General features: G+C 50.3%; 1 pseudogene across 1 annotated transcript; it reads right to left on the bottom strand.

The window, feature by feature from the left end:
- Positions 1-2,682: 2,682 nt before the first annotated feature.
- Positions 2,683-3,562, bottom strand: LOC128594627 (60S ribosomal protein L6-like; annotated as a pseudogene). The gene has a single exon (XR_008382614.1). The product of XR_008382614.1 is annotated as a 60S ribosomal protein L6-like (transcript).
- Positions 3,563-18,092: the final 14,530 nt, after the last annotated feature.

Here is an 18,092-nt window from a genome sequence, read left to right as displayed (position 1 = left end):
CAAAAGATTAGAGGATGAGAAAAGGAAGCAGGAGTGTTTGCTCCCCTAGCATCCCCCGACTGCACAGGTCTGGCAGTGGCCATGGTCCTAGGGGACCACCCTCTTCTCTGGCTCCTGGGAACTACCACTTCCCCTTGTCCCCTGCTCTCAGCTTCCCACTCTGTGGCCTCCCTGGTTGGGTTCCTGCATTACGTGCTTCTCAGGCCTCCTGGGCTGGGACCCTGCTGGTACGGGGGGAAGGCTCTACTCAGGCTCTACTCAGAGCTGCTGGTCTGAAAAAGACCAAACTGCACAGTCCTGGTCACTGTGCTGACTGGAGTCAGGAAAGGTCCAAAGCCGAGGATTGGAGGCAGGAGGAGATTTGGTTTACAGCTGAGATCCTTTAGATAAACCTGCTGGTTTTTTTCTTACCCATTCTATGTTGCTGTCCCCAGGTATTTTCCTGTCACTGAACCTCTGGCTCCTTTATTCCCTGTTCTCCCTCTCTGTATTTGGCCCACTTTCCAATTTCTGTCTGCTTGAGCATCTGTCTTGTAATTCGTCACTTCTACCTCTCGGTGTCAACCCTTTCCTTGGTGTCAACCCTTTCCTTGGTGCCTTTCTGGTTCTGCCTCTGATATCATCATCTGTCTGCCTGTCCCTCCCTCCAGCCTGTCTCCGCCTCTTTGTTCCTGTCCGTCACTATCTTTACCTTTGAAATCTCTCCCTGTTTCTGCCCCTGTTCCATCCTGTCTGTCCCTGCCCCTCTGGCTATCTCTCTCTTGTCCCTTGGCCTGCCTCTGCCCATGGCTTTCTCTGTGGCCTGGGAAGGTGTTGTCCCATCAGGGTCCCAACAGGAAACCAAACTTGCCCCCAATTGGATCAAATGAAGAGACTTAAAGAAAAGCATGTTTCTAGAACTAAGGGGAGGAACGAGGGATGTTGAGGCACCAGAGACTAACACTGCTGGAGCCAAGGACCACCCTGGAGAAAGGGGAACAAAAGTGCTGTGTGTGTCCAGGGAAGGCTGGAGCCCCAGACAAGGAGCTGCCCTGCAGCAGCCATGGTCTGGGAGAGCTGCAGCCACACTAGAGATGGGCTGAGTCTCTCCTCCCACCCTCACACCAAACCCAGCAGGAAGCCGGAGGGCTCCGCCTCCCTGGCCACACAGCAGAGTACAGAGGGTGAGCACCAAAGAGGACAGCCAGCACATTGGGTACTCTTCTCAGAGCCCTGGCTGAGCAGACCCCTTGGTCATCAACCTCCAGGGCAGCTTCCTAGCCCCTGCTAAGCCCTCCAGAGCACCAGTGTCTGAGGAGCTGAGGTAGGAGGTCTCAGCCCTGCTCTTTACTGTCAAGGCCATGCATTTCTCAGATCTCAAGTAAGATGTTCTGCCCCTGTCCCTCTGCTCCCACCAAATCTCTGCTTTGCTGGTATTTTAGTTAGGATTCAGTTTTTGCAAATGTCAGAAAATCCAAGATAACAGTTGCTGATAAGAAATATAAATGTGTTTCTCTCACACATTTAAAAATCCCATCGATAGGGGCTGGGCGCAGTGGCTCACGCCTGTAATCCCAGCACTCTGGAAGGCCAAGGGGAGTGGATTGTCTGAGTTCACAGGTTCAGGACCAGCCTGAATAAGACCCCACCTCTAAAAATAGCCGGGTGTTGTGGTGGGCACCTGTAGTCCCAGCTACTCGGGACGCTGAGGCAAGAGAATCGCTTTAGTTAGAGGTTGCTGTGAGCTATGACACCAGGGCACTCTACCAAAGGTGACAAAGTGAGACTCTGTCTTAAAAAAATAAAATAAAATAGTAATAAATAAATAAAATAAAATAAAAATCCCATCTACAGGAAGCTCAGAGTTAAGTGAGTAGATTCACAAAATCCTCAGAATTCCAGGCTTCTTCTATGCTTTTGCTTCTCCTTAGTATAAGGATTCTACCTCATGGTCCAAGAGAACTACTTAGGCTCCAGCCATCACATCTACATTTCATTCAGCCGCAAATGAACCTTAAGGGATTCTCCTCCATTGACTATTTCCTGGTGGAAGGAAATATGGCCCATATCCTGGTGGAGAACCCTGTCTCACAGCCATGCCCAGTCACCGAGAACCCTGGGAAACATAGCCTTTATTCTGGAGTGGGAAAATACACAGCAAAAGATTTGAGAAAATACTAAGGAAAAGGAGGGTAAGACTGGATGCTGGGGTCAACTATGAGCAGTTTCCGCCAGAACTGTAATGTTTGGGACTGCAGGACTTGGGTGTTGAGGAAGCAGGGGGCAAGGCTGGGTGCATTAGCAAAGTGTTAAAGAAGAGGAAGAAACACAACATAACCTCTGGCCCTCTACTCTCTTCCCTCAGGGAGCCTGTCCCAGGAAGGCTTCCCAACAGCTACAGCTAGAGCCAGCTTCCCTTCCTGCTGTCCCATTGTAGCCACAGCAATCAGTCATGACACACTCACTGAAGCCATCTCCTTGTGGCCCAGATCTCCCCTTCTCGGCAGCTTTGGCCATGATTATAGGTGCCTCTGAAGCCGAGTCGTCCCCTAACTGCCCCAGGACCCCTCTGCCAGCCCCTCCTGCCCGCAAGCCTGCTAGCTCCGGGCTTCCTGCTGCCTCTTCTGACCCCAGCTCGAGGGCTGGTCTTCCTCCTGGCCCAGGCCAGACCTTTTGTTCTCTCTCTTTTTTTTTTTTTTTTCTATTAGCCGTTTAATCAGGTTCTCTTTAAGAAATTTAAAACACCATTTTATGAGGGTAAGCTCCATTTGTCAGGGCAAACACGCATCGCAGGTAGCCCTGGAGCTGAGGAATAGCCTTGATCTTCGGTAAAATTTGCGAGTCCACAGCTTTTTGATCAACCTTGCGCTGTTCTGTTCTCTCATATTTCTCTTTTTCTGTGGTGAAGATCTCACCTTCCTGGTGTCTGGGCTTCCGGAGCTTCTTCTTCTTGAAATAAGCATCAGTAAGATGCTTCGGGATTTTAACATTACTGATGTCAATTTTTGTGGTGGTGGCGATGACAAATTTCTGGTGTGTCCTTCGTAGAGGAACTCTATTAAGGGACAGAGGTCCAGTCACAAGTAGCAAGCCACTGCCCAGTTGCTTTAGGAAAACCACTCTCTTGCCTCTGTGGCGTCCAGTGAGGATAATTAGAATGGTCCCGGGTGTGATGCTAGATCGCGGTTTTCTCACATGCTGACTGAATGGTTTTTTGCCATGGCTCAATAGCTTTCCAGGCACATCTTCAGTGGGATAGTATCTAGGCATTTTGCGAAGTTAAACGACCCGAGTACCACCATTCTTGTCCCCACCAACTGGTTTTGTAATAGTGGCAAGGACCTTCGCCTTCTTTTTCTTTTCAATCTTGGATTTAGCTGCTGAGTATTTCCTCTTATACATAGCCTTTCTCGAATACATGGCAGATCGGGAATATCTGCCTATTCCTCTGACAAGAACAGGATTTCTGCTGCAGTGGGGCTTCCCCTTCTTGGCCTTAGGCCTCTTCTCTTTATTAACAGGTTTCTTCTCTTTAGAAACCGGCTTCTCAACTTTTTCACCTGCCATCTTGCAAGACGGGAAAGAGAACTCCAGACCTTTTGTTCTCTATGCACATCTTTTCCAGGTGGCCACGTTCAGGAGCTGGATTTAAAGTTTCCCCATGGCTTTAAAGACCCTAAGATTTTGTCTCCAGCCCTAACCTTCCCTCCAGATTCATTTTCCCAGCTGTTCACTTCCCACCTTCATGGACATCTCAGATGTAATATAACCAAAGCAGAGTTCCTCCGCAGGCCTCTGTGTGCTTTCCCACCCGGGAAATGACACCCACATCCACCAAAACCCTGCAACCTGAAGCTTAGCTGTCCTCTTTGATTCCTCAGCCCTCATCTCCACCCCATCAGCCAGTCCCACTTAGTCAACTCCATCCTTATCTCACCACTGTGTCTACTCCCATCTTAGGCCAGTCCCCATGACGGGCAGCCTGCCCTCTGCCCAGCCTCCACTGGCCCCTGCTCTCACCTTTGTCCTGGTCTATCCCTTCTTCATGGAGCACAAAGACAGCCTTTGGTGTCACTCCTCTTTCCAGTGACTCCTGACTGCACTTTCAAAAGCTCAATGCCTCACCAGTGCTGACCACATCCAGGGTGGTCTCTTGTCCCCCACTCCATCTTTCGCCATTCTCCCCTCATTCCCTGCAGTCTTTGCCTCACCAGGTTTTTTGGGGGTTTTTTTAATCAGTTTAGTAAACAAGTCAGGATCTTTCCTGCCTCGTTACCCTGCATCTTCTGCCCTTTCTGACTGTCATGCTGTTCCCAAACCCTTTCTCATCCTGTTGACTTCAGCCTACATTCATCCATCAGCCCAGCCCTTTGCTAATTTTCTTCCTTTTCCTCAGTTACTCACCATGATTTTGCATTGGTTTCGTGTGTTCACGGACTTTCTTTTTGTCTTTGTCACTTCACTAGAATGTAAGCACCATGAAGGCAGGAAATGTGGCCATCTGCTTAGCACAAGTGGTCCAGCACTGGCTGTGGCCCATAGAAGGTGTTCAGGAAATCTGCCCTGGATCAAGACAATGAATCCTTGACATTCCACCAGGAGCAGGAAACAAAGAAACAGAAGCCAACAGAAAATCGAAGTGATGTGTGGTAGTGGATGTAGATTTAGTCTTGGGCAAAGACAGAGCTCTCGCTTCTGGTGGGAGCATTGGTGAAAGGAGAGGTTGATGGGGAGGTGTGACCACCCCAAATTCTGAATGCCTCTGCCTCCTTTCCTTGCCTATTACATGGCTATGCTTGAAAGGTTTGGTACTTTTTCCTGAGGCCGGGAAGCAAGATAGCCTTTCCCTGTCCCTGACCTGCAGCTCCCTCACAGCTCACCTGCCAGGGTGCCCTAAGATTGAGGGGTGGGAGGTGAGGTGGGAAGAGGAGGAGCAAGTCACTAGGGAATGGGGGAAGGCGCACCCCCCACAGACAAGTGGGGGCTTTCCAGGGAGGCAGTTCTTTCAGCGTTGGGGAGAGAAAGTGTAGAGAGAAGAGTCCCAAAGCCAGGAAGGAGGCAGCAGGGAGGTCCAGCAAGTGCTAGAGTGAGAAGCCTGGTCTGACAGATCCAGTGGGCATAGCCTGGGAGGGAGAACTATCGGAAGTGGCCGCCCACCCTCCTCTCCCCCAGAGTCTGGCCCTGTCCAGCCCAGCCTGCCAAGGGGAGTGGCAAAAGCCCTGTCACCAGGAGACCCTTTGTACTGCCAGCTTTCTGCTTTTTGTTTTTTGCAGTAGAACAAGCTCCTACCTCATCTGCAGCCTCTAGCTCCCAGGCCTAATAAGAATGCAGCCCCCTCCTTGGGCCTCAGGCCTGTGGGGCAGGGATAGTAGGAAGGGAGAAGGTGGGGAGGTGTGGGTGCCCCTCACATGGGCCAACCTAAGGGTCAGTAAAGGCTGGCAACAGACCCTTGTACAAATATCAGACCCCAGCCCCAGCCCAGCCTTGGGGAAAAGTAGTGAAAACCAAGCATGCAGGTCAAAAGGCAAGGTCAGGTTAGTCCTTGGCATCCCTGAGTGCCTTCCGTCTGGCAGGACTCTCCCCCTGCCCATGGGTGGGTCTACCACCCACCCCAACTCTCATTCTGTGGGGCCTTCTCTTCCCAGCTTGCATCAGGGGAGGGGCTACAATCATCATGCTCAGAAAACCTCAGTTCTGGTCAGGCACGGTGGCTTACACCTGTAATCCTAGCAGTCTGGGAGACTAAGGCAGGTGGATTGCCTGAGCTCAGGAGTTAGAGAGCAGCTCGAACCAAAGCAAGACCCTGTCTCTAAAAAATAGGCGGATGTTGTGGCAGGTGACTATAGTCCCAGCTACTTGGGAGGCTACAAGGGGATCATTTGAGCCCAAGAGTTTGAGGTTGCTGTGAGCTATGATGCCATAGCACTCTACCGTGCTCTGTCTCAAGACAAAGACTCCGTCTCAAGAAAAAAGAAAGAGAGAGAGAGAAAGGAAAGGAAGGGGAAGGGGGAAAGGAAAGGAGGGGAAGGGAAGGGAAGGGAAAGGAGGAAGGAAGGAAGGAAAGAAAGGGAGAGAGAGAAAGAAAAGAAATCTCAGTTCTCATCCCAACCTTAATTCTTGGTATCTGTGGGCATTTGGGCAAGTTGCTTAAATTCTCAGAGCCTCAGTTTCCCCATCTCTAAAATGTCATCTTCAAAATTCGTAGTCCCAGGAGCCAAACTGACCTCATGATGTTAGTGAGGACCCAGGGACAGGATGTCTGAGAAGCCAAAAGCATCTCACAGAGCTCTTTTTTCCAGGGCCTAGCAGCCCTAGTGAGCTTCCTGGAGGAGGAGGTGGGGAGAGCAGAGGGCCCAGTAGGGGTGGCTGTGAGTGCGCTGGGGCTGTGGGGAGGGGGTACCAGTCCTGACAGGACAATGTGCACTCTGTGTGCTAACACCCTCCCAGTCTCTTGCCCCACCCAGCCCCAGGACCCCAGGGCCCCAGGGCAAGACTCTCAGGACTTGGGCTGCACCTAACAGTGTCTCCACTCCCCACCCCTCAGGCCCCAAATGACCCATCCCAGGCGGGCTGCTCTCCCCTTGGGGGGCCAGGGGCCAAGAATGGGCCAGTCAACTGGGGCAAATTAACACGTAGGAAAACACCCCAGCACCTGGAGAAACAGGAGCCCGGGCTGGGGGAGGGTGGCCAGAGCCTTGAAAGTCAGAACCCGAAAGGAGCGATAATTCACCCAAGTGTCCTGTGGCCTCCCGCCTGCTCCCCACCCCCGCCTCACAGCCTCTGGTTTCAAAGGCGGACAAACAGCACACTGTGCTGGGCCATGGCTCCCTTGCTAAATCTTCCTGTCTTCAAGTTCTTGTAACTTGAGCCAGCAGAGCTGACCCTCCCTCGGAGGCCTTAAGAGTATGAGAAGGGGGAGAACAGAGGGAGGGTGAGAGAAGGCAGGAGGAGGTGGGGAGAAGGGCTCTGACCGGTCCAGCTGGGGCCTCAGTCCTCACCCATCCCTTCTGGACCGGACAGCCTCTGGGCCCCACCTCTGGCCAGCTGCTCTCTGCCCCACACTGTGGTCTCTCTGTGAGGGATGGCTTTAGAGGAGCCTTTCTTTCACATGCACTGCAGCTTTGCAGTGCATTTGTGATTCTAGATGCTTCAGAGTGTGAGCAGTGTGAGTTTGTGTGTGTAAGGGGATGGGGAAACCTCAGCATGTGGAAAAATCATTTTCATGCTTGAGTTGGGAGCAGACAGAGATCATGGGAAGATGAGGGCATCCCTCCTGGGGTTGAGGGAGGGGGGCTCAGGCTATAATAAAGTAGCTGGGGAGGGGCTCCCACAGCAGCACGCACCCCTGGTCTGAGGCAGCACTTGCCCAGAATCCTCTACAGCTCCTCTAACAACTGAGGATGCCTGTGCTGGGTGGAGGGGTAGAGGATGGAGTCCAGGAAATTCCTCCTCCTGGGGTTTCACCTGGAGATCTGGCAGTGGAGGGTAAACACCCCCATCTTCAGTGGGGGCTCCTCCTCCCACCCTGGTTTGCTTCAAGGCCTAGAGTAGAAGTGTAATCAAAAAGTACATGGAAGCTCAAGGCTTCCGAGGACAGAGGACATTTAATTAAGCAGAAGCCCACTGAATCAGGGAAAGGGCCAAGATTGTATTATAAGGTGGGAGTACAATGACAGCAGGAGTGAGGGCAGGGCTAGGGCTACAGCTGAGTGAGGGGTAAGACAGTGAGATTTGAGGGTAAAGAAAGAGAGTCATGAGGGTGGGGTTAGGGGAGGACCAGGCAGAGTGAGGATGGATATGGAGTAGGAGTTAGGATTGAAAGTAGGGGAATATATTGGGACGAGTCATAATGGCAAGTACCGAGTTCATTCATTCAGTTTTCAACCAATGAATATTAATGCGGCCCTCCCATATGCCAGGTTCTGCTCTACTCACTGGAAGTAATATATAGCAGTGAGCACAACATAAAACTCTGCCCACCACCCCCAAGATGCATGCCAGTGGTAGAGGCGAATAATGAAAAGAATCATATATGAAACAGAGGGGTCCTCAAACTGCGGCCCGCGGGCCTTGAGGCAGTGTGATTGTATTTGTTCCCGTTTTATTTTTTTACTTCAAAATAAGATATGCTCAGCGTGCATAGGAATTTGTTCATAGTTTTTTTTTTAAACTATAGTCTGGCCCTCCAATGGTCTGAGGGACAGTGAACTGACCCCCTGTTTAAAAAGTTTGAGGACCCCATAGAGACAAAACTGGGAGGGGGATAGGGAGTAATGGGGCACACACTGCAACATTAAATATAGCCTCATCGAGATGGTGACATCTGAGTTTAAACCTCAAGGGGGTGAGGAAGCCAGCCAAGTGGTTATCTTGGTGAAGAGCATTCTGAGCAGAGGGAATAGCAAATTCAAAATCCCTGGTGGTGTTCAAGAAACAGCTAAAAGACCATTGTGGCTGGATGGCAGAGGGTGGGGCACAGACGGATGAGCTGAGAGTGGCGTCCAGGTTAGTCAGAGCTGAGATCTGCAGCAGCTAAGTCTTCTCCCTGTGAGTACTGGGAAGGTTGAAGGCACATGGACAGAGGCCCAGATGGAGGATGTGGTTAGGGAGACCACAAAGGGTACAAAGGAAGTGTAAGTCCAAGGTCCCAAGTTCTGTCTGGAGGAGGAGCCCTCTAGGTGTTGTGTTGGGTAGGGCACCTGACTTCAGGGCCTCTCCCGTCTCATCAATGTCTTCCTCTCCAAAGCATGAGACACCATTTCACTTGGAGCTTATCTTCAAGAAAACTTTGTCATCCACACCCCCCCCAATTTGTTTGCTAATAAAAAGATTGGGGGGGCTGTCTCTTTTCCTCCTCATCACCTTCTCCAGATCACTGCCAGCACTCTCTTTCCCTTCTCTCTGCTGCCTGCTCCCTCTCCCTTTCTCTCCCTGAGAGCTGATGCAGTTAATTGGAGCGTCTTGAAAGTGCACATTAACACACAGAGAGCCAAGGAGACGTCTTGGCAGCGAAATATCATTATCACTTCTTGAGCTCCAGCCAAAATCCCCTTGCGGTCAAAACACAATTCTTTAAACTAAACAATTAAAGATTTGTGCAAGTGTGGCTGCCATGAGGTATCAGGCTGGAAGCGGCTGGCCCTGCCAGTGTCAGCAGAAGTTAGCAACCTGCTTCAAGCTCCAAGCCAGGTGATGTGCTGAGGAGGAGAAACAGCAGGCCCACAGTGGCAGGGACCTGCTGCCAGGAACAACCTGTCCCCAAGCCAGGACAGCTGCAGGTTTGAGACCCCAGAGGAAAACAATTAAGGCCCACCTAAGCTCACCCTACCCCCTTCAACATCAACCTTATAGCCACTTAGGAGTTAGCTAGCATAGGGCCCACTCTCTTCCATGGATTCTGAAATGCCAGACCCCAATCCTTTTCATTCCTTGCTCCTATCAGCCCATCTTTAGAAGCTCCATGCCTAGAATAAGAACCAGTGACACCTTGCCCTTGTGTCTGGGGCTGTGGCCAAGGGGTACTCAAGGTCCCCTGATTCAGGGTACTGCACACTCTGTCATAGAGCCCTTTCCTTCTTCTTAGAACCCAGGCTCGGGCTTGCCCCTCCAGCTCTGCTCTCTGACACAGCTGTGCCTGCTCACGCACAGGGTCACACACATTAAATAGTCCAAGTTTGGATTAGAGGGATGCTGGGGCCATCACTCCATACCTATCCTGTTCGTGGAGTTTCCACCTGTGCAGACCTCAGTGTGGACACCACATATGGTCACAGGGCAAATCTGGGCTATGAATCTCACCAATGAGCTGCAGAGTTAATGTAGTGACACTGAGCAAGTTTCTCAGCCACAGTTCTAAACTCTATACCATAAAATTTGGGCTTGAAATTTGAAATATTCCTTTCAATTGAAAAGTATCATGGCTGTGATTGTATGTACCAATTTCAAGAGCTGAGAATGTGCTTAGGCTACAGGCTCAGAAAGCCTTCTTCCAATCTGGCAAAGTTCCTTTAGTGCTGGGCAATTCAGCAAACCAGTTGAATCAGACACTCACTGTGCCCTGACAAGACAAGTTTGGGAGATCAGAGAAGGATCCCTCTGTCTCCAGCTATTTTGGAGTGTCCTTCTTCAAGCTGCCAAGAGACTAAGTCTGGTGGAGCAAAGTCTCTGGAGCCAGATAGCCTGGATTCAATTGAAGCTCCCACTCATTAGCTCTGTGACCTTGGGCAAGATTCTTAACCTTTCTGTGCTGCAGATGACCCATCTGTAAAATGGGGTTAACAATAGTACCCACCTAAATATGTTAAAATATGGAAACTCAGACCAGATGCAGTGGCTTACACCTGTAATCCTAGCACTATGGGAGATCGAGATGGGTAGATTGCTTGAGCTCAGGAGTTAGAGACCAGCCTGAGCAAGAGCAAGATCACATCTCTAAAAACTAGCCAGACATTGTAGCAAACACCTATAGTCCCAGCTACTTGGAGGCTGAGACAAGAAGATCTCTTGAGCCCAAGAGTTTGAGGTTGCTGTGAGGTATGACACCGCAACACTCTACTGAGGGTGACAAAGTGAGACTCTGTTCAAAAAAATGTATATGTATGCTGGAGCCAGGCACTGTGGTTCACGCCTGTAATCCTAGCACTCTGGGAGGCCAAGGTGGGTGGATTGCCTGAGCTCACAGGTTCGAGAACAGCCTGAGCCAGAGCAAGACCTCATCTCTAAAAATAGCCAGGTGTCGTAGCGGGCACCTGTAGTCCCAGCTACTTGGGAGGCTGAGACAAGAGAATCACTTGAGCCCAGGAATCTCAAGTTACTGTGAGCTATTGACTCCACAGCATTCTACCAAGGGTGACAAAGTGAGACTTTGTCTCCAAATATATACATATATATATATATGTATGGAAAGCAGGCACAGTGGCTCATGCCCATAACAGCAGCACAGCACTTTGGGTGACCAAGGTGGGAGGATCACCTTAGGCCAGGAGTTTGAGGTTATATTGAACTGTGATCAGGCCACTGTACACCAGCCTAGATGACAGAGTGAGATCCTCTATCTAAAAAATGTAAATTGTCTGGGTGCGGCGGCTCACATCTATAATCCTAGCACTCTGGGAGGCTGAGGCAGGTGGATTGCTTAAGCTCAATGAGCTCGTGACCAGCCTGAGCAAAAAGCAAGACCCCGTCTCTACTAAAAATAGAAAAACTGAGGCAAGAGGATTGCTTGAGCCCAAAAATTGGAGGTTGCTGTGAGCTGTGACACCACAGTACTCTACCCAGGGCAACAGCTCGAAACTCTGTCTCAAAAAATAAATAAATAATGTAAATAAAAAAATTATGGAAACCAGAACAGTGCCTGGTCCATAGAAAGCACTCAATGAACAGTAGCTTTTATTATTTCTGTGGGTTTTCTAGTGGGTACATACAGCAGCTTTCCTCCAAGCATGGCCTCAAAATTAATCACTTCTCCTTGAATTTAGAACTGATTCCTGAATGTTAAATCTGGGATAGCCTAGGGTAACTAATAGAATGTGGCAAAAGTGATTCTGACTGACTTTGAGGTGAGGCAGAAAAAGCTTTGCAGCTTCTGCCTGGGCCTCTTGACAGGTTCAGTATCAGGCACCATGAGGAAGCCCACCTACATTAGCCCACCATGCTGTGAGGAAGCCCAGGTTAGCAACATAAAGAGAGATACTTGGCCAAGTACCTAATTGTTTCATCCACCCCTATTGAGATGCTGGATACGTGAGTCAAGAAAGCAGTCTGAACACCCCACCCAATCCAGTGTTCAGACAGCACCAGTCCCAGCTGCCACCTGATTGAACCACATGAGAGACACCAAACAAGAACTGCCCAGCTGAGCATAGTCAATCTACAAAACTGGGAAAGATGATAAATTTTTGTTTTAAGCAACTAAGTTTTAGGGTGGTTTTTTTCCACACCAATGGGCCTTATAGTCAAGGTGAATCAGAGTTGGAAGGAAGAACCTTGCTTATTCTAATTTAAATCTAATCCCAAACAGATCATGATGTCACTCCCACAATGGCCTCCCACCACACTTTGAATAAAATCCAAAGTCCTCCTAAGGCCTGCCCAGGCCCTCCATATTCTGTGCCCCATTCTCCCTCAGACCTCATTCATCTCCTATCACTTTTTTCTTCCCTTCTTCTGCTCCAAACACTCTGGCCACCAAGCCTTTCCTTGAACATGCTTAAAAGGCCCCTGCTTCCAGGCCTGGGCACATGTTCTTCCCTCTGCCTAGAGGGTCCCCTACCCCCATTTCCTCACAGCTTACTTCTTTACCTTATTCAAGTGTCTGCTCAAATGTCACCCCTTTGGGGGTCCTTTCCTGAAATAGTATACCTCAGTCCTCCCAATATTCCATTCTCTCTTTGTACACGGATTTATTTTTCCTCAGGTTATCCATTGCTGCCTGACACTATATCACACATTTATTTATACACTTACTGATTGCCTTTCTTCTTCATACTACAATGTAAACTTCTATGAGGTCAGGACTTTTGTCTGCTTGGCTACTGAGCTAAAGGGCCTACAAATAGTGCGTTACACATGGTAGCGATCAATATTTGCAGGATGAATGAAATCTCTCCACCCCAGCAAAAGGAACCGAGGCCTAGAAATATGACAGGGACTTGCCCAAAGTCACATCACAACTGAGCCTGACCCTGTCCCAGACCTGTCTTCCCAAATGTCCCCATGTACACCTGCATTGCCCAGAGCTACATTTTCTTTACCACCCAGCAGCAGCGGCCACTCCTCTCTGTCACTCAGGCAGGCCAATAGCCCTCAGCTCTGCCAGTTGTTTCTGTCAAATGGTATTTATAATAAACTTTGTTTGAACTTTTGTCTAAGTGATAATAATAATAACACAATAATTATACAGAGTATATCATACAACCAGCTGTATTTAATTAAAGCTGTAATTTTACTAAGAGTTTCTGGAAACAGAGTGAACCACAAGAGTTATACCACCCATACCCCTATATGGGGATTACATCGGCACAGCAGCAGGGTGGCTGGAACAGAGGCCCCAGAAGCCAGAGGTCACCAACAGTGCCCAGCTGCTGGAGTCTGGGGAACTGCCAATGTGAGGCCACACAGAGGGTAGAGATGGAGTGGCCTCAGGCCAAAGGCTGAGTCTGGAACTTCTCAGAACACGTGCACAGATTTCTTCTGACCTTCGTTGGCTCACAGGGAAGTAGTTTCTCTCAAGACTCTGGAATACAGGGCTAAGGAGCCAAGAACACGCCAAACGGGAGCAAGGGAGAGGCCCACTGGCCTGAAGATGAGAGGCCCAGCATGTGGGACCAGGGGAAGAAGCTAGTGCCAGCCAAGAAACAGGCTTTCCAGGCATGGATTCAGTCAACAACATTTTGTTTCGTGCATATCACATGCCCGGCATTGTGCTAGGCACTAGGATTAAGGAGACAAAAGCCTTTGCCATGCTGAGTTGGAGTGAGTAAATAGCCTCAGACACTAACCACAACAGGAGCTCTCTAAGAAAAGATTGGTCACCCTCGTGGCCAAGAGTAACCCCTCAGGGGCCAGATTACTTAGGTTCAAATCCTGGCTCTGCCCTGCCTATCTAGGCATGCTGTTTTACTTATCTCTACCTCACTCTTATCATCTGTAAAATGGGGATAACCTTATCTATCTCAAAAGGTTATTATGAGAACTAAGTCAGTAAATCTGTGTTAAGTGCTTAGGACAACAGTGTTTAACCTGCAGAGAGGTTTAGTAAATGTTAGCCATTATCACTAAATATTTCTGGGAGCACATAAAAGGAATTATTTTGATCTGGAAATACGGTGACCAGCCATCCCAATTTTCAATGCTAAAACCAGGACAGTTACAGAAACACCAGGACAGTTGGTCACCTACATGGAAGTCAGACCTGGGTCTCAAAGAGAAGAGATACCCAAGCCAGACACATGCTAAGGATGACAGGGAGGGACTTAGCTCTGCAAAAGGGAGATAATACATGGAAAAGTACAGAACCCAGGATTCAGGTGCAGGGCAGTCATGAACTCCCCGTGTGATCCTGGGCTAGTCATATCCCTTCTCTGATACTCAGTTGTCACATCTATAGCCTGCCAGAGGGGGACTGAGTCTTTCTGGGGCTCCCTGCAGGTCTGCAACCAGAGGAGACTAGGCTGCAGGTAGGGCCTTATGGGCCACACCATCTGTCCCCAGCATGTGTGCACCCACTGAGGACCAAGCACACATATCACAAGAGCAAAACGGTAGGACAAGGTGAAGGGGTCAGCCACAGAGATGTTTGTCCACATATAAAATCCCTTCTCTGGCGCCTATGCAGGGCTGGATGGGTTGGGTTAACCAGAGGTAGTTTTAACTGTCTAAAGAGGCTTGCTGCTGGGGGTGGGGGTTGAGCCAGAAGATCTCTAAAGAGATGCAGAAATATTCCTGGGTAATAAAATATCCCCTTTTCAGTGTCAAAGTTAATGTTCCAGGCCTCAGGTAAAAGCCAGTGTCTTATCAGCCAGCTCTCCCTGGAGAGGGCCAGCGGCAGGCTGGGAAGGAGGGGAGCAGCTTGGGCTCCCCTCACCCTCAGAGCAGTGAGGGGCTTCGTGTTTGAAAGGTTCAGCCTCCTCTGAGGGGCTGAGCTCTCACTGAGACGCCCCCACCCTGTTGCCTAAACTGGAGGCTGGCCTACAAGCTGTCTCTGGAGCCTTGTCCCCCCCGCTCCTGTCCTTTCCATACATGCTCAGTTGTCTGCCCTCTCCGCCTCTGGCTCCTTTCTCCTCTTTTCGTCCAGACTGTTTTTTCTACCTGTGTGCCCTGACCCTTCTGCAAATAACTGTATCTGTGCCTGGGTTTGTGTCTGTCTGTCCTCCCAGGGTTCTGCCCCTGGGATTGGGACAAGAAGGAGGACAAGAGTCGCCCCGCATGTTCATGCACCCCCATGTGACTCTGCAGAAACAGATGTGGGTGGGCAGTGGACAGCTTGCTCATGCCCCACCATGCACTCTGCACCCCTGCACTGGCACTGGGCCCCAAACCTGCTGGCGGGTGCCAGCAGCACAGCGCAGTGACTCTGACAGGCCGCTGGTTTAAATATAGAGTTGCGTACGAAAGCTAGGGCTAATTTTAGCAGGAATGTGCTGGAAACTTTTTGAGGGCTCTGTTCTCTAGCTGTCTCCCCTATGCTCTTCACTCAGGACAGGAAGTAAACCTGCCAGTCCCCTATTCCTCACCTTCCCCCTCTCCCATGGAACCCCTTTTCCCAAACGCTGGCCCTGGGCGTTATCTTCACAGCGGGCCCCGGGCCCACCCAGCTCCCCTCTCCTCTGCCCTGCAGACCCACCCCAGTCTCTTCAGCTGGCCAGCCTTGGAGAAAGACATCAGTTAAGCACAATGTCCCTGCGTCCTGCCCCACCCTAGTGACATGTCCTGGCCAGGGAACACACCTCCCTGCTTCACATAATGATATAATCAGCTATTTGCTTAGCCGTCCCTGTTTGCTGGGCACTGTGCTAAGTGCTTTATGAGGTATTGCTCCTTTAATCCCCACAAAAGCCTGAGGTAGACATGAGTAATGTCCCCACTTTACAGACCAGGACACTGAGGCCCTTTAAAGTTCAAGAACTTGTCCAAGGTCATTTAACATGGCACTATTGGACACCAAATACATTCTTTCCCAGAGAGTGAATTTACCATGTAAGTGAGAACCTTAGGAGGAAGAAATCATATTCAGCATAAGAATTATGATTCTGGAAAAGCCCAGATGTTTGGGGCAGGAGTGGGGAAGCTCCTGTCTGTCACTTACCCTTCCTATGTTCTATGCCCCCACCCAGAGGCCCAGGGCAATAGGCCACACTTCTGCCCCACTAAACTCTGCATTGTTTTGTTCTGATCCTGCCCTGCTTTCCCTTATCCATTCAAGTAGCATTTGTAGAGCACCACTGTGTGCCCAGCTGCAAAGTTGAACCAGGCAGCAGGCCAGGCTCAGCTCTGAAGTCCTCATGGATTAGTTGGTAGCAGGCACAAGGCTGGAGTAAACAGCTGCGTTCTCATTGGTAAGGATAACAGGACATAAGGAAGACAGGGTGGAGAGAAAAAGTTGACACCCAGAAGGGGCTGCACCTCCCCCACCCCCACAAGAAACTCCGGAAGGCATCAACTCTCTCTCCCCAGGCTGCTCTGACGGTTCTCTCCAGCAGTTCCAGAAAAATGCCCTGTCTCCCCATGGGGCTGCGTGGTTGTTGTGTTTGAGTGTGAGGACATTTCCCTATAATGAGGATTAGAATAGTAACGAGGAAGATGACACGCTGTAGTTAGAGAGCAACAGATCTCCGGAGCCTGCGGCAGGACGCCAGCTGCCAGGACCCTGATGAGGGGAGGCCCCGGAGCACGTCAGACCCTGGTCGCCCGCCATCCCCAGCCCACCTCACTCAGTGGACAGTGGCTGGCACTGGGGCCTGCAGGCTACCGACTCACACCCTGACCCTGGCAGAGGAGAGGAGACCCTAGGAAGGTTTTTAATTGCGGCCTCCCACACTCTCTTTGCCTCCCTCACTTTTCTCCATAGCAGTGGATTCCTCGTAATAAACAATATCTTTTGTTTATTCATTTTTCTACTGTCTCCTGGATGAAAATGAAATCTTCATGTTTTGTTTCCTGTCATTTCTCCCACTAGAACAATGCCAGGACCACAGTAGGTGTTCAAGAAAGATATGAGCATGAACAAATAAATTTGGGTTCAAGTGTGCTGTGTGGACCCTGGGTACCCATGGGATGGGGGGTGGGTTTCCTCATGGCGGAAGTCTATGCCTGTGCCTGTCTGTGGGAGGATGTGTGTGTGTGAGATGTATGTCTGTGAGGTGTATGCTTGTGAAGCTTGGGTGTGACATGCGTGAGGCGTGTATTTGTGTGTGAAGTTTGTCTGTGAGGTGTGTGTGTCTGTGTTGTTGCTGTGTACATATATATGTATGTGTGTGTGCTTTCAACTTGGTGGCCAACTCCCTTCACACACATCAGCTTCTAACCCGTTGTCCCGACTGGGTCTCCCAGGTAAGCCAAGTTGGTGAGCTGGAAGGTGGTGTGTGTGTCTGTCTGCCCGCTTAGACAGGAGTGTCCCTCCTGGTGCCCCTTGCCCACCCTGGATCTCTGGAACAGATTCCATCAGGGCTGGGCAAATCATGCCCCCTTTGGTGCCTTCTAGAACAGAGGCTACTCTCTGCAGGAGTGGGCGCCACCCTGCATGACATTCCTAAGAGGGCTCCCATGTACTTCTCATGGAAAAACCAAGGCTTGTAGAAAATAGCAAGAATGGTCCGTACTTTGGGTAGTGCCTGCTGCATGTGCCAGGATGGTTCTAAGCCCCCTGCTATTCTGACAACTCTGTGAGCCAAGTACTGTTGGTGCAGGTGAGGAAGAGAGGCACTGAGGGAAGAAGTGCCTTGTCCAAGGTCACACAACAGTAAGACATGAAGACAGGTGCCTGACTCCTGAAGTCAGCCCCATGCTTGCCTTTTTTCTTTTTTTTAATAGAGAGAGTCTCACTTTATCGCCCTGGGTAAAGTTCTGTGGCATCACAGCTCACAGCAACCTCCAACTCCTGGGCTTAGGCGATTCTCTTGCCTCAGCCTCCCGAGTGGCTGGGATTACAGGCGCCCGCCCAACGCCCGGCTATTTTTTGGTTGCAGTTTGGCCGGGGCTGGGTTTGAACCCGCCACCCTTGGGTTGAGACTGGCGCTCTACCCACTGAGCCACAGGCGCAGCCCCCCCTGCTTGCCTCTTATGGGTCAAGTCCTCCAGTGCTACTGCAGGACTTTCCCCAGATGAGGTCTGGGAGCGGGAGTCTCGGCTTGTCCCCCACTGTCTCGCTTGTGCAGGAGAAGGAACAGAAGAGCAGGAAGGAACTGCCTGCTTTCTCAGAGTCTTGCACGTAAGTGTGTTGCCAAGCCTTTCTCACCACCCTGGTAGTGGGTACCATTGTGACCCCCAAAAGAGATGTCCTCAAGTCCTAACCCCAGGTACCTGTGTATGTGACCTTGTTTGGAAATAGGGTCTTTGCAGATGTAACAAAGGTAACAGGGAGTCAGGCTGGATTACAGTGTTCTTATAAGAGGAAG

The sequence above is a fragment of the Nycticebus coucang genome, chromosome 9 (assembly GCF_027406575.1).
Source record: "Nycticebus coucang isolate mNycCou1 chromosome 9, mNycCou1.pri, whole genome shotgun sequence".
Classification (NCBI taxonomy): Eukaryota; Metazoa; Chordata; class Mammalia; order Primates; family Lorisidae; genus Nycticebus; species Nycticebus coucang.
The sequence above is the reverse complement of the archived record's forward strand: the minus strand, read 5'-3'. Positions and strand labels throughout refer to the sequence as shown.